This window comes from Hemibagrus wyckioides, linkage group LG10, assembly GCF_019097595.1.
Source record: "Hemibagrus wyckioides isolate EC202008001 linkage group LG10, SWU_Hwy_1.0, whole genome shotgun sequence".
Classification (NCBI taxonomy): Eukaryota; Metazoa; Chordata; class Actinopteri; order Siluriformes; family Bagridae; genus Hemibagrus; species Hemibagrus wyckioides.
In genome coordinates, this window is record NC_080719.1 from 21,546,674 (window position 1) to 21,561,380 (window position 14,707).

Here is a 14,707-nt window from a genome sequence, read left to right on the forward strand (position 1 = left end):
ACATTCACCCCCTGTTTACAGCATGCCGTACGTTCTGCTGTAAAATATTCCCCGTTAAACTGTCAGCGGTGCTCGCCACCCGCCTGCCGCTCACAGTATGGTGGCACGAGGCCGGCGTTTCCGGCCCTGCCTCGCCTGCTCACCGTCAGCCAAACAACTGTCCCGTTCCAGAGCCGCGCCAGTACCCCGCTAACTTCCGTGCCTGGCTTCAAACATCTGTAAAACATTTTTATTCTCTGTCCCAAACCACGCTGGCAAATGTCTCCAAGTGGCAAGCTGGCACGACTTCTAAAAAGCATTCGAAATACTGCCAATGCCATAATATTACATGAAGAGACAGTTGTGTGTTAAGTAAGGTTCACCCTTACCTTCAGCAAGGATTTGTTTTAGTGCCCCTCATTCTACCCCAGAAACTAAAAATTCCACCCTCACTGCTTCTAGAGAATGTCACACACTTGGCACTGGCCTCAGCAGTCAGATCCATTTCATAATTAGCAACAGCAGCTTACCGCATCCCGCTGAACAGCTACAGAGAACATGTTAATGACGCCTTTGCCATTCTCACAGCTATGAAAAATAAAAAATAATAGCAGGTCAGGGCTTCCTGGGCTTTTTGTGCGAACGGACATCATGAATTTTCTAACTATATGCATATTTTTTAATTCCAGATACATACCACTGCCTATGATGTACTACACATTTCCACTGCGCACTATGTTCTCTAGCATCTAGTTCATGAAAGACAGAAGTGTTGTGTCGTCTCAGAACGAACATTAATAGTTTTATACTAAGCGGTAAAGTGTAAGCTGCTTCTCAGTCCATGGCAAATGACATCACGCACGTGTAACGCAATGCTGCTGAGGTAGCTTTAGCAGAATATTGTGAATTTTTAAAATGTAAAATAAATCCTGCAACGTGAGATCATTTAAAAGACGTTAAATTCGTTAAACACCTTGCCCACCGGAGTGTCATCATCCATCTTGAAAATGTTAGCCCCGCCCCTCTTCCTGCAAACACTGAGTGCATGAAGTGTCCAATGTCCCACGCTTGTTTTTTTCAGCTGAATAAGTGCGTCATCTGGGGTCTTGAAGCACACTTCTTCTTGTTGGAGATTTCAGTGTAAAAACATGACTCACACTACACTGTGTGGTAGAGCAGTGCAAAAGTATGCGATTTGGGACACAACTCCTGTTCATCTGATCTACCTCAGAGAAGCAGGCTGCTTTACTCTAATGTATAAGATGTGAGAAGTTTGTTTTTCCGCAGTGACAGAGAACAGAAAGTCAGGAAATCCTGACCTGCAGGAACACAGACGTCCTGTTAAGCACTGCCACGTCAGGAATGGCATTCCCAGTTTTTCCAGATATACTAAGAAAGCCTTTCAGAACAGCTCCACTTCCTCCTCTGTGAATTGCTTAGACTCATTTGCCACCAGGAAGTAACAAACGTTAAGAAAGCGCCACATGGAGGAGCAGTGATTGGTCTTAGAAAGAGCTGATTTGTTCTGATTCCAAGTCTAAGTCTCATCATGCCTACTGCTGGTGTGCTCACACCACCACGCTTATTGCGCAATTACTCCATGAAAGAGACCTGATGTCTTTGGGGAACTGCGTAATTTCATTTGAAATGTGAGAATGCAGAGGGAACCAGCTTTAACTAGAGATGCCACCAATCCAAAATCCGGCAAAATAGGATGCTTCAGCTATCAGAGAAAAACAGATCATTTAGAAGAAGTCTATATTTCTGTCACATATACATTACAGCTCATTGAAATTCTTTCTTCACAGCTTTGGAAGTTGGGGTCAGAGCGCAGGGTCAGCCGTGATGCAGCACCTCTTGAGCAGAGAGGGTTAAGGTGCATGATCAGGGGCCCAACAGTCAGCCTTAACCACCTGAGCTACCTCTGCCCATTTAATCAGATCATAAAAAATTGCAAAAGTTTGGCAAAGAAATGTATTTTTGCAAACATAAATGCTTACATAGAAAGCACCTTTTTGCTTCTGTTAGGATTGATTTTATATTTTATTGCATTATACTTTACACTCATTTTAAAGCTTAGTAACTTTTAAAGGAAACAGGATCACCTGAGCTTCTGTATTGGAAAAGAAAAAGTGGCATTGTGCAATCTCCTTATTTTTTTAACCTTGTTTAACATGTTCAATTTTCAGTTTAGTTAACATCTTCATACATTACCCACAATGCTGTTCACCCACCTGCTGAAAGTGGAGCAGTGGGATTCATCTCTCGCTTTTATCTCTAGCTAAAAAGAGCGCTGCAGCGGCATTTTAGTCCTTTAGTCCAGCTCTCTCACCTCCTCATCTGTACACTCGGATCAAACGGATCAGCTTCCAAAGCTTCAACCTTCTAACTAACACCAGTGTTAATGTTATCATGCTCAGAAACTCGTACACTGATAAACACTCGAGTCAACAATACAACAAACATTCACTAATCAATATAAACATTCTAATGCCTTCTATAATAATAATGATAATAATAATAATAATAATAATAATAATAATAATAATTTTATAAGTATTAATAATGCACACAGGAATGATACAGCTGTTATTTGCAATTTGCAGTCTGTTTTTTGATAGAAATACAGATGGTGTAAACAAGTAGCTGTTTAATTTCTCCCAGAACATTCGCTGAAGGCTGATCCACATGAGGAAGAACAACATGTTCTCTTCCGGTTCACAGACACTGTGTATAATATTTACATATGCTATAATATATATTTTATTACATTTCAAAAAATCTTATCCAGCTGCTTTTAATTTTGCACTTAAATTAAAAAATAGTAATAATTAGATCTGATTAAAAAAAAAAATATATATATATAATATTGAAAATATAAATATATATATTTTCAAAATAAAATGAACAGTTATTAAACTTCCATTTTTGTATCAATATTTTTTCATTCAGTTTCAGATTTTATATGTTTATATGTTTTAATCAACTGAAAATTGAAACCTGATCAGAAATGCATAGCATATGAAGGGGATGTATCTTATATATCTTTAGAAACTTCGTAATAATAATTGAATAAAACACACTGGGTTATTGTTTTGTTTGAGTTTATGAGCTGCTGCTTAGGAGGTGACTGTGGAGCTGCAGTCTTCATCCTTCTCCTGAACCTCAGCAGCAACTAGCCAAATTTCCAGCCTCCTTACACAAAAGATACTTTACTGATCAGCGTCTTCATAATATTCTGCATGGTTTTGTCAGTACTTTCACGTACTGAGCTACAGCACTGTGGGTTTTTTATGGTTGTTGGATGAGAAAAGAAAAAAACTCCTTTAAGAACATTCTGATCCAACTTACAAATAATAATAATAATAAAAAACTAGCCTGGACACATCATGTTCTTATCCAAAAGCCAAGAGGAGAAAAATCAATCTGATACCAAATCAATGTGATACCAAAAGCCCCTGCTAAAAATGGCTACAAGGGGGCCATCTGTCTGAAAGCTACGACTTCAGCTCTCAGCTCCAACACCCCATGTGTGAAAATAATACAGCTGTGTGCTAATAAAACAGTCATCTCCTTTCAGCCCAATGAGTCTGGATACCGTCATTATTAGCATTTTTATCAAGTGTTTTATGTAAATAAATATATTAGTTGGAGACACAGAAAAAATCATTTTACCATGTGTTCTACCTGAACCTGACAGACCTGATAAAGCTTCTGAATGGTTGCTGGATATAAACTAAATTGAATCTTTAAAAAAAAAATGATACATGAGAATTCACACACACACACAAACACACATGCGCGCACACACACGTGCAGACACACGCACGTGCGCACACACACACGCGCGCGCACACGTACGTATGCACACACGCACACACCATCCTTACCCGCTCCTCCCTCAGGCTTTACTGAAACACTGAGTATAAACCCTGAGTCGTTTTTTTCTGAATACTGAAGCAGAATGCTATCATTTATAACTGTAGGATCAAAATTTTAGCTCCTGAAATTGATTAGAAAATGCCAAGAGCAAGTCTTACAGACACAGTGTGGGCTGACTGGCTTCGCTGCAGGACTCGGGTTGTGGATTTGGCTTCCTCTGCCCTTTTAAACACAATTATAAGCTCCCAAGCTCACCAGCTATGGCACTGTTTCCATAAGACTGAAACTGACAAAAAAAAAATCTGTGTTTATATTTGAAATGTTACAACTGATGAATTCCAGAGCTTCGCTGCATGATTTAGCTTCCTCTGCCTTTTTCACATTAAACATCTGAAGCTCTGAAGTCACTTAACCAGTTGGAAAAGTTGTCTAATGTTTGTTTATACAAATGACGCTGTTTTTAAACTGATCCTGGGACGAAACGGTCGAGTCTAGGGACTGTCAGAGTCGGCTGAGGCGCTTTCATACTCGCTCTGAAGACTGGAGGCCACTCTCTGGGCCTGTTGGTGGGCGGGGCTTATAATCGCATGTTTGAGTATTTTTCCAAACTGTGGCTCGATTGTACAATTCCGTGTGTCACTTTTGCGCACTCGGTTTGCAAAAAGGTAGACGCAAGGTTCATCAGTTTGATGGGTTCCAACAGCCTACGAACGTGAAAGCTGATCTCACATTAAATAAGACTCTTAGACATGCAGGCAGACACAAGACATGGATTTTAGGTTATGGCCTCAGTGCAAGCACTCTCACCACAAACTGAACCAGTTCCAGCACTCCAGTCCCATGAAATCTGGTGTTATTTATCAATAACAATAACAACCCGTTCTCGAGCATGACAGAAGTAGAAACAGTACGTAACCTAACAAATAACACCAGTCATGTTCCCCGACATGCAGCCCTGAGCAGGATAACTTCCACACCTGCTGTGAAGCGTGCCATGCTTCTGTTGAAGAGAACCCCAGACTAGTGTTTTAAAGAGGACAAGTGACCGGATCTCTGGAGCGTTCCCAGGCTTGAAAACAGCAGTCACACTTCTACACAAATCCTAATGAATTCACAGTCCTGGAAAAAAAAACTAAAAGTTAACCCTTTTCCCAAGAGCCTTAACTCTTAATCCAGCGATAGATAAATCACTAGTTAAGGTGCAAGGGACAAGCAGATTACATGTCGAGGATAGGGCTGTTGTCATGGTTGCAATGGGGGGGGGGTTGTCTGTGCTTACACAAAACATAATGACAAGAATCAACACTTACAAGAAGGAAAATTTTACTACTAGTGATGTGGATATGGGACTAAGCAGCACTGCTTCTGTACAGCTCTGAAAACACTCTCAGTTTAAAGCAGCCTTCAGAGAAACGTCTGCAATGCTGGTTAGCACAGCTAACAATGCTAACTAGCTAACTGCACTTCAACAGATGGAAGCTTATTAAGTAAGACAGGACACACAGCAATGAAAAAACACCATGATAAGAAGAATAACCCAGATAAGTGAAATGTTATGGTATGCAATAATTTCCAACTGTAATAAACACGTGCTGAGAAAGCAGTACCATATTGACACATGCTTAGAAAGAGAAAAATATTCTATGGACATGTGCTGAGAAAGAGGGAAAGGGGGGGTTGGAGAGGGGGTTAACAATATGGACACATGACCAGCTTTCATTTTGTGGACTTTCAGAAGGTTGTGGCAGCATCAAGATTTAAACTCAAAATCACTGGACAAGAGTGAGACTTAGGGCTTTTCTGTTGTGCCACACAGAACCATTCAGCATTTTTTTAAGAAAGAGTTAGCTTAAAATTCTAGCTAGGCATTTATATACAGTGGTGTGTCCTTTTTTGCATAAATATGACCCAAATCAGAAGTCCTAGAAGTTGACAAAGCGAACCCAAACAAACAAATATGACAAAAATATTATACTTCTGCATTGAGTTCTTGAGAAAAATGATCCAGTATTACATATCTGTTAGTGGCAAAAGTATTTGCACCTTTACTTTCAGCATCTAGTCTGACCCCCTTGTGCATTAACAACTGCAATCAAACGTTTCAGGTAGCTGATGAGCAACGGAGGAATTTGGAGGAATTTAATGCAATTCTTCAGTACAGAACAGCTTTAACTCTGAGATGTTGGTAAGTTTCCTCACATTATCTGCTTTCTTCAGGTCTTTTCTGAACATTTCTATTTGATTAAAGTAAGGACTCTGACTTGGCCATTCCAAAACATTAACTTTGTTCCTATTTAGCCTTTTTTTTGGGCGACCGACTTGTGCACTTGCTATTGTTGTCTTGGGGTGTGACCAATTCTCTTTAGACTCAGTTTACGGACAGCTGTCCTGACATTTTCATTTAGAATACACTGGTATAATTCTGAACTCACTCTTCCAAGACGTCCTGGCCCAGATGCAGACATGCATGCCCAAACCATGATACTACCACCACCATGTTTCACAAATGATAAAAGTGTCTTATGCTGGAATGCAGTGATTTCCTTTCTCCAAACATAACACTTCTTATTTAAAACAAAAAGTTCTATTTTGGTCTCATCCGTCTACAAATTATTTTTCCAGCAAACCTCAGCCAGGCAGCAATTCTTGGGGAGGAAACCATTTTGGAAAGTAGTGGCTTTCTCCTTTCAACTCTGCCATGTACACCAAGGTTGTTCAGTGTTCTCCTGATGGCGGACTGATGAACATTAATATCAGCCAGTTAGCCGGGGTTCCTTTTTGACCTCACGGACTATTACACATCTTGCTTGTGGAATGATCTTGTTTTGGTTGACCACTTTTGGGAAGGGTAGCAACGGTCTTAAATGTCTGCCATTTGTACACAATCTGACTGACTGTGGATTTGTGGAGTCAGACGCTTTAGAGATGGTTTTGTAACCTTTTTTCCAGCCTCTGAAGTCCTCAGAAATCTCCTTTGTTCATGCCACGATACACTCGAGCTACAAACATGTGTTGTGAAGATCAGACTTTTAGATAAATTCCTGTTCTTTAAATAAATTCCTGGTTGTCATCGCACTGACTGATAACAGACTCTAATTTGGCCTTCACATTAACTGCTAATCCTAGAGGTTCACATACTATTGCCACTCACATAACATTTTCCTGAATAAATAAATTACCAAGTAAATATTTTTGTCTAAATTGTTTGATTGGATTCACTTGATGTTTTAGGACATATTTATGCAGAAATATAAAAAATTCTAAAGGCTTCACAGACTTTACTCACACCACTGTACCTGTGAGGTAATAAAATCTTCTCTACTGTGGTATAAAAACACGGGGTAGTGTTATCATATATATGTGGAAAAAATATAATAGTAACGTACTATGATACATAATAATCTACAACACTTCTTATTCGAGCTGGGAGTTTAAAGATTTATCACAACTTTGACCCAAATGGACAGGGGGACAGGATAGTCCGGTGCGGCTGACCGACTTTAAAAATGTTACTAGATGACAATGCGCATGCGCTAACTTTCTGTCTCTGCATCAGTTACTTTTACATGTTAGCATTCGACGACGTGCTTCAGTTTTTGGCCTAAGTGTTTATTATACAAGTAAATAACATTATTTCAATAGACATGTCGTACCTGCCGTGAACTAGAGAAGATGACAACGTCGCGCTATTAACGAGTTATAATGTGTTAACAGCTAACAGGCTTCTGTTCCACTCTAATTACACTTAGAGCTAGTGCAAAGCTTTCTAGTAGCATGTGATTAACACACACACACATTGACACACACACACTGACACACGCCTCAATACACTGACGAGGTTGTTGTAAACTTTAAAACAATATATTAAGTCACGCTGATGAATTGCGCAAGTCCCATAATACTCAGGTCACCCAGGATAGCTAGCAACACTCTTATGCTAACCAGCTAACTAGCCAGCTAGCTATAGTTTTAGCAAAACTTCAGCTAAACCTTTTTTTAAGAGTGACCATCCTCTTCTGCACCATTCTACCAACTTTGCTGTAGAGGGGTTCTCAGAACACACGTGTTTTAGCATTACTCCAACACTGACTGGTAACTTCTAAGAAATTGAACCATGTCATTAGCTAGTAGGTTAGCTTAGCTAGCTAACATCGCTATATCTCTTACCAGGAAGAGCCAGCCTAGCGTCCACACACTCTTCAGCTGGAACTCCGACTGATATCGATGAGGATGAGGATGATGAAGAAGATGATGGTGGCGTAATATCACTCCAAACTTCAACTTCGGATTAATTCAACAGCTGCCGAGCGAGTGTGTAACACATACACACACTCACACGCGTACACGCGCACAGGCTATGGGTCGTCCCAGAAGCAGTGTGTGTGTGTGTGTACACAGAGCGACTTCAAGCTTACAATTCCTGTTCTGTGAAATACACATCCAAGCATGCCCACTGCACAGCGAGCGACACACACACACACACACACACACTCTCTACACTGGAATAATACAAAAGCAGTTGATCTGAGAGAGTTTTTGCAATATCGAGTGAAAACCTGAACCTGAATTTCTAATAGTAAAAGTTTAATAATTGAATAAACATGTCATGTAATTAAAAGATTATAACAGTCAGAAATTAAGGTTTACATGTAAGTACACTTTAGTTTTATTTAAATATTTAAAAAATTATTATTTAATTATATTACATGTCATTATTAGAAATTCCTTGAGTCACATTCAAACAAGAATATATAACACCCCCCCACGTAATTGCATTGGTGTAGTCCAGCCATAAAAATATTTCCATTAATTTCAATTCAATTCAATTCAAATTATTTGTATATTGCCTTTTACAATGGACATTGTCTCAAAGCAGCTTTACAAAAGAAGATAAACCAAGAAAGGAGGGGGGGGAATAAATAATTAACAAAATAACTAGAAATAAAAATAAATTATTAAATTAAATTATTAAACTCTTTTATCCTTATTTTATTTCATCCCTAATGAGCAAGCCTGTGGCAGAGGTGTCAAGGAAAAACTCCCTGAGATGATATGAGGAAGAAACCTTAAGAGGAACCAGGCTCTGAAGGGAACCCATCCTCATTTGGGTGACACTAAACAGTAAATAATGTAACTGTAACTGATTAATGTCCTTTCTATAACAGCAACCAATGGCCCATGAGGAACTATTAGGTCAGTGTAGTTTCTGAGGTCATTATAGACACTAATTCCTTGCTGTCACAAGCTAAGAGATGTAATGGCACACAGCATCAGTGAGCACCACCAAGTGACGAGACTCTGACCAGGGGTAGAGGCAGTGGTCATACTGGAAACTGCCAAACACTGGGAGCTCAGGAGTGGGGTGTGTAGCTCGACAGAGAAAGACAGAGAGAGAAAGAGAAAGATATTAAGTATGCTTCTGATCATGTGATATTTAAAGACAATGTAGATTATGTGTAGAGTGCAGACAGGGACTCCGGCAAGACTAGCTATGACAGCATTAAACAGTGCACTAGTTTTCTGGAGACTCTAAATTCATAAAAACCTTTGAATAGAGGGTCAAAATTTTGGATTTAGGACACAGCCCATGACAACAGTCATGACAACATGAAGATATGATTAGGAGAGACAGAGCTGTGTGTTAAACCGCTAAATATTTTAGTTAAACTTGTAAACTTGAAAGACAGGGACGTTTTGGTTCTTACATGCTGTCTAGTGAATGTTGTTTTTATACCTTCTGGCTATACATATGACCTGTGTGGTCAAGGCCAGAGACACAGTCTTTAGCATGTTTACCTCCCACCTCCAGGGTTTAGTGTTCGAATCCCATCTCTGCCATGTGTTTGTGGAGTTTCTCCCCGTGCCCCAGGGGTTTCCTCCAGGTACTTTGGGTTACAAGAGTTGTTGGCTGATTGAAATTGTCCAGGGTGTGTGATTGTGGCCTGCGACAGACTGTCATCCTGTCCAGTGTGTACCTTGCTTTGTGCTTAGAGTCTCCTGGGATAGGCTTCAGGTTCCCTGTGACTCAGTAGGATAAGCAAAGTAGAGGATAGATGGATGGATGGTCAAGGCTTGAGGTTGCAGAAAATCCATCTTGTCCACTTGAGGTTGTTTGGCAACCCCTGTGCTACCTTTTCTTAATAGGAAATCAAATGCTTGCACCTTATAATGACTAATTAAACAAGTAAAACTGTCATTGAATTTGATTTTCTATTAAGAACACACAAACAACTTAATTTAGGCTTCTCCTTGCAAGATCCATGGCCATAAAATATGACTAATTCTGTGGGGTTTCTGGTCTACCTCCACCTCCCAAGAAAATGCCAGTTGGTGGACTAGCTAAGGAAATTGGCTAGGTGTGTGTGTGTGTGTGCATGGTGCCCTTGGATGGACAGTATACTTACCACCTCACAGGCAGTGCTCCCAGGATCGGCTTCAGATTCACAGCACCGCTGATCAAGCTAAAGGGCTTATTGTATGGTTGCACTTGTGCAGAGTGAATGAGTGAGCAGCTCTGACAGTAGTTCCATCTGCAATGCAAATCATAATACACTCGTTCTAATGTTATTTTTTCTATAGGTGTTTGCCAACTTTCCCACCTGCACACTTCTTCTCTCTTTTTGGATATATTTACTATATTTACTAGTCTAACAAAAAAATTCTATTCTATTCCAGTTGTCTTAAGTAAATCTTTCTTCTTCATGTGATAGATATGGATAATGAAAATTCAATGAATTTGCAAATTAGCCCATGTTATGACTTTTAGCAACGTTTTTTAGAATGCTTTAGTCACTTTACTAGTAATTACTTTACAGCAATCAACCCCACAAAGTCTAAAACTGTAATGTGTTATTTAATAAAGATGTATAATTGTGGTTATTTTGAAACTTTCCGTTAGGAGATGTTTAACTTAATTTCACTTCCTTAAATATAAATTTTGCCCTATTAATGGTGCTAGTTTCTCAGGTTGGTGTCAGAAATAAATTGTCTCCTCCTCTAACTTTCACACCTGGACTTGTATAATGAACAAGCCATGAGTGACTTTCTGGTAGATCAGCTATGAATCCAGATGTTTGTGTTACACATGGCTACTGTATGATCTCCTGGTGTATATGTAAACATAAAGCCTAGCTCAATACTGTGTTTCAGGGTGTGATATGGCTAGGTGTGTGTGTGTGTGTGTGTGTGCGTGTGTGCATGGTGCCCTTGGATGGACAGTATACTTACCACCTCACAGGCAGTGCCTCCTTGCCTTACTGTTTTTTGTGTTGTTCTTTGTAATTTTGTAACAGGCTTCACAAAATATAACATATGTGATGTAAACCAAGCCGACTACAGTCTGAAAGACTTTTAAAATGGCTCTCTTATCCAAAAACCTGACCAATATGATGGTAACCATGCATCATGCTCCTGTGTTGTCTTGCTGTGCCACAGCACCAGATCTCATGTCCATAATGATTCTACTAACAGATGCAACAGAATCAAAGGAATTTGGCAATAACATGGATAGGAATATTATAAGTGTCTTTTAAGTGCTTCACCAACATCGTTTCACCAACCTCCAGATAAAGACAGAGGTCCAGTACCCCATGGAGCCACATGGAATAAGAGTTTTACCTTTTATTCATCATGTCAAATCTAATTCTCTGAATCCAAAATTTAAGAAACAGTGTGTCTTCATTTTTACAATTGATCTATTATATTATAATATTACCTCTGCTAATGAAACATGAATGATCAGTGCCTGGTTCAACCCTTAACACACACAAGGTTCCCCAGGCTGGAAGTTGGTCCAGGAACAAATTAAGCCCCTCTTTGTACAAGAAGCTGCACAGTAGAACCCCCTCTACTTTTAGAAAGGTTGTACAGGTCAGATGACTTTCTGCCAGGGCATATCAACCCTCTCCATCAAACAAAAGTAGGGCTTCATCTGACATTTGACTTCCATGTGGGAAAGAAAGATGGACTTCCTCCATTTGGAGTCCAAGACATAACAGTATAGTTCCTTCGTGCCAGCTTCAGATCATCAGACAAGCCAGCCAAGGTGTGTGTTCAAGAATCCCCTCAGACACACGTCACCAGCTACTGGGCATCCTGGGGTCACAAACATGCAACAGTTACTCATAACAAAATACTGGATTCATGAATTCTCATCAACTGCCTTCCATGGACTGTAGAACAACCTCCTACAGCTTGCATATCCTCTGGATTTGTTATTGGCCTTCCAGAATCAGGCAGTATCATAACACTGTTGTTAGTCGGTCAACTCTTGTTCAAGGCATGCTGCAGTTTTGCAGGACTTTCCACAGCATACCAGAGAGCCGGGGCCATATTCCAGTACTTTTGTGCTGTAAGCACATGTAAGCACACAGCATCCTCTCTGACCAAAGTACACAGTGATGTTTGCCTTTTCATGAAGTATCTGGGTGTGTCCAATAGACTGACCATCCTCTAGGGTTGTCTAAGTCATATAAAGGAGCAGCTTGTGGAGGAGTATCTGTTCACTCAATATTCAATATCAATATTCACTCTTGACACCTGCATCTAACAATCACCATGCAATATGTGTCTGTATTCATGCTAGTCTGTTTTCCTAGTAGTGATAGAGTCTAGCATTACCTGTTTATTTTGAGTTTTGTTACTTTAGAAATTGTCCAGTTTAGAGGTTCCCACCTCAAGAGTATTTGCAAATTACATTTTAAAAGTCACATTTAAATGCAAGTTGCTTTGTTTCAAAAAGAATAAATTGAGACTCAGAGGCGGTGCTCAGGTGTGGATCATTGTGTGAAGACACCACAGGAAGCCTGGCTTCTGAGAAATCTTCTTTGAAGCCCCTGATACAGCGCTAATACAAACTTATTGAAGCCGGTGCATAAATGATTGTCTGTTTTTTTGTGTCAATGCTGCTTTAATAGGACAAAGACAGATCATTCTGAGCCATAGCTGGAAGCACCAATTTACTGGAGTGTGTGGAGTGTGTGTTTGTCCCACCTCTGATTGCACTCTGGCTTCTCTTTATGATCGTTGATAGACTTCTCAGAAGGATGTTCTAGTCAATGAATTGGGTTTGACTGTAGTACCATGAAATGTCAAACAAATCAGCAGCAGTTGAAATCACTTGGAGCCTGGTGTAGGTGTCATCTGTAAATATCTCTAAATTGCATTGTTTACAAATCTAGCTAACTAGCTATCACTTTCTTCTTTAGCTAGTGGTAGCATGAAATGCAGACATTATGTTTTGAATATATTCAAATATATAAGACATTATGAATTTTCCCAGAACCCCTTCATGGGATAATTTTGTTGGTTTAGAAGAGGGAGAAAGGAGACCTCTCTATAGCTGTGGCCTCCAGGACTGGAGTGTGACACAGATTTTTTTTTGTATGAACTCTGTGGAAGACTTAAGTCTGAGGTAAGGGAACTGGACAAACATAAAGGAAATCTGTGAATGATTACTTAACATGGCATGTCTATATATATATACTCTAAATAACTGATTTATACAATCCATCCCAATCTGGAGTGACTGTCCCTCCCTCCACCATAACTAGACCTCAATAAAATATGAAATCCTGATCATCCTTTACATGAGGAGATGACCCTCCTTGACAGAGTGGATAGCACTCTGAGCTGAAGGTCTCCATGGATGGATCAAGAAGGCAAGAAGGTTATTTAAGAGATTTGACATTGATTAGAACTTTAAATAAAGATGACTGTGTGTAAACAACCTTTTACAGTACTTCAGATTTTCAGTATTGTTTACAGAATTTCAGCACATTTTGGGTGTACTATTAGTATCACACTTACCTTTAGCACCAACATGATTTCCCATACAGTAAAACTGAATATCACAGGCTGAAATGAGTTGTCTTGCGTTGTATTCAATCAAAGAATTCATTCTAAAATCTTTTTTTCTCCGCATGAAACAAGAAATAGAATCTTATTTCCCTCAATTCTGACACTTGATAATCAGTAAGTGCTGTGTGCTTAGTATTACACACCTGACACTTCAATAGTATTTTACTAACCATCACACAGATATAAAGAAGGTAAGGCACACAGTCTGTGTTTTCCCTCTTCTTGAACAAGATTAAAAAGAAACATCTCCAGTAAATCTGTCAGTTCTCTTGTTGAACACTGCATTGGAATTTAATGGCATGGGTTATATTGGGCTCACTCAACACCCACACTCTCTCACAATCAGATCAATGCCTTTCTTTGACAAATTGGGACTGTGTTTAGAATCTTCACATTTGTGGTTTCTGAGGGAATAATTAGATGGCTGGATGAGACTCAGGCTTCTGACTGCAAATACACATGTTGGCTTTGTCAGAATTTGTTTAACAACTGTGTACAACTTGTAATGTATCTGAAAGCATACACTGGTTCTCTGTTACAGATTCTTTGCCAGCTGATTCTTCTTTGTGAACATTTTAAAAAATATATTAAATATATTTTTATATTTATATATTGTTGACTGTTAGACCAAGGTATCAAAAATGGCACAGGTGTGGACCTCTGAGGATTACATCAAAAAGGGGTGAAATTAGGCTTTTAAGGCTTAGGTGAAATGCATAATCCTAGTCTAAAGAATTCCTTCTGGCAAAATTTGTAGGTACATATATTAAACATACAATTGTGTGTTTTTTGTCATTTTAATATTTAATATAATTAAAGGTATTCCATGTATATTAATATATTGTTATGTTATGTTATGTTATGTTATGTTATGTTATGTTATGTTATGTTATGTTATGTTATGTTATGTTGTTCATGTTTAGGACTCCACATATCTTCATACAATGTACCTGACCATCACACCCACATGTGGGCATACAATTATTTA

General features: G+C 39.2%; 1 protein-coding gene across 1 annotated transcript in view; it reads right to left on the reverse strand.

Annotated features, from left to right (window-relative positions):
* nek7 (NIMA-related kinase 7) overlaps nt 1–8,265 on the reverse strand; it is a 70,640-nt gene extending 62,375 nt beyond the window's left edge. The window contains exon 1 of the mRNA XM_058400932.1: nt 8,029–8,265. The gene's annotated coding sequence lies outside the window, so the exon portion shown is untranslated. The remainder of the gene's footprint in view (nt 1–8,028) is intronic.
* Nucleotides 8,266–14,707: the final 6,442 nt, after the last annotated feature.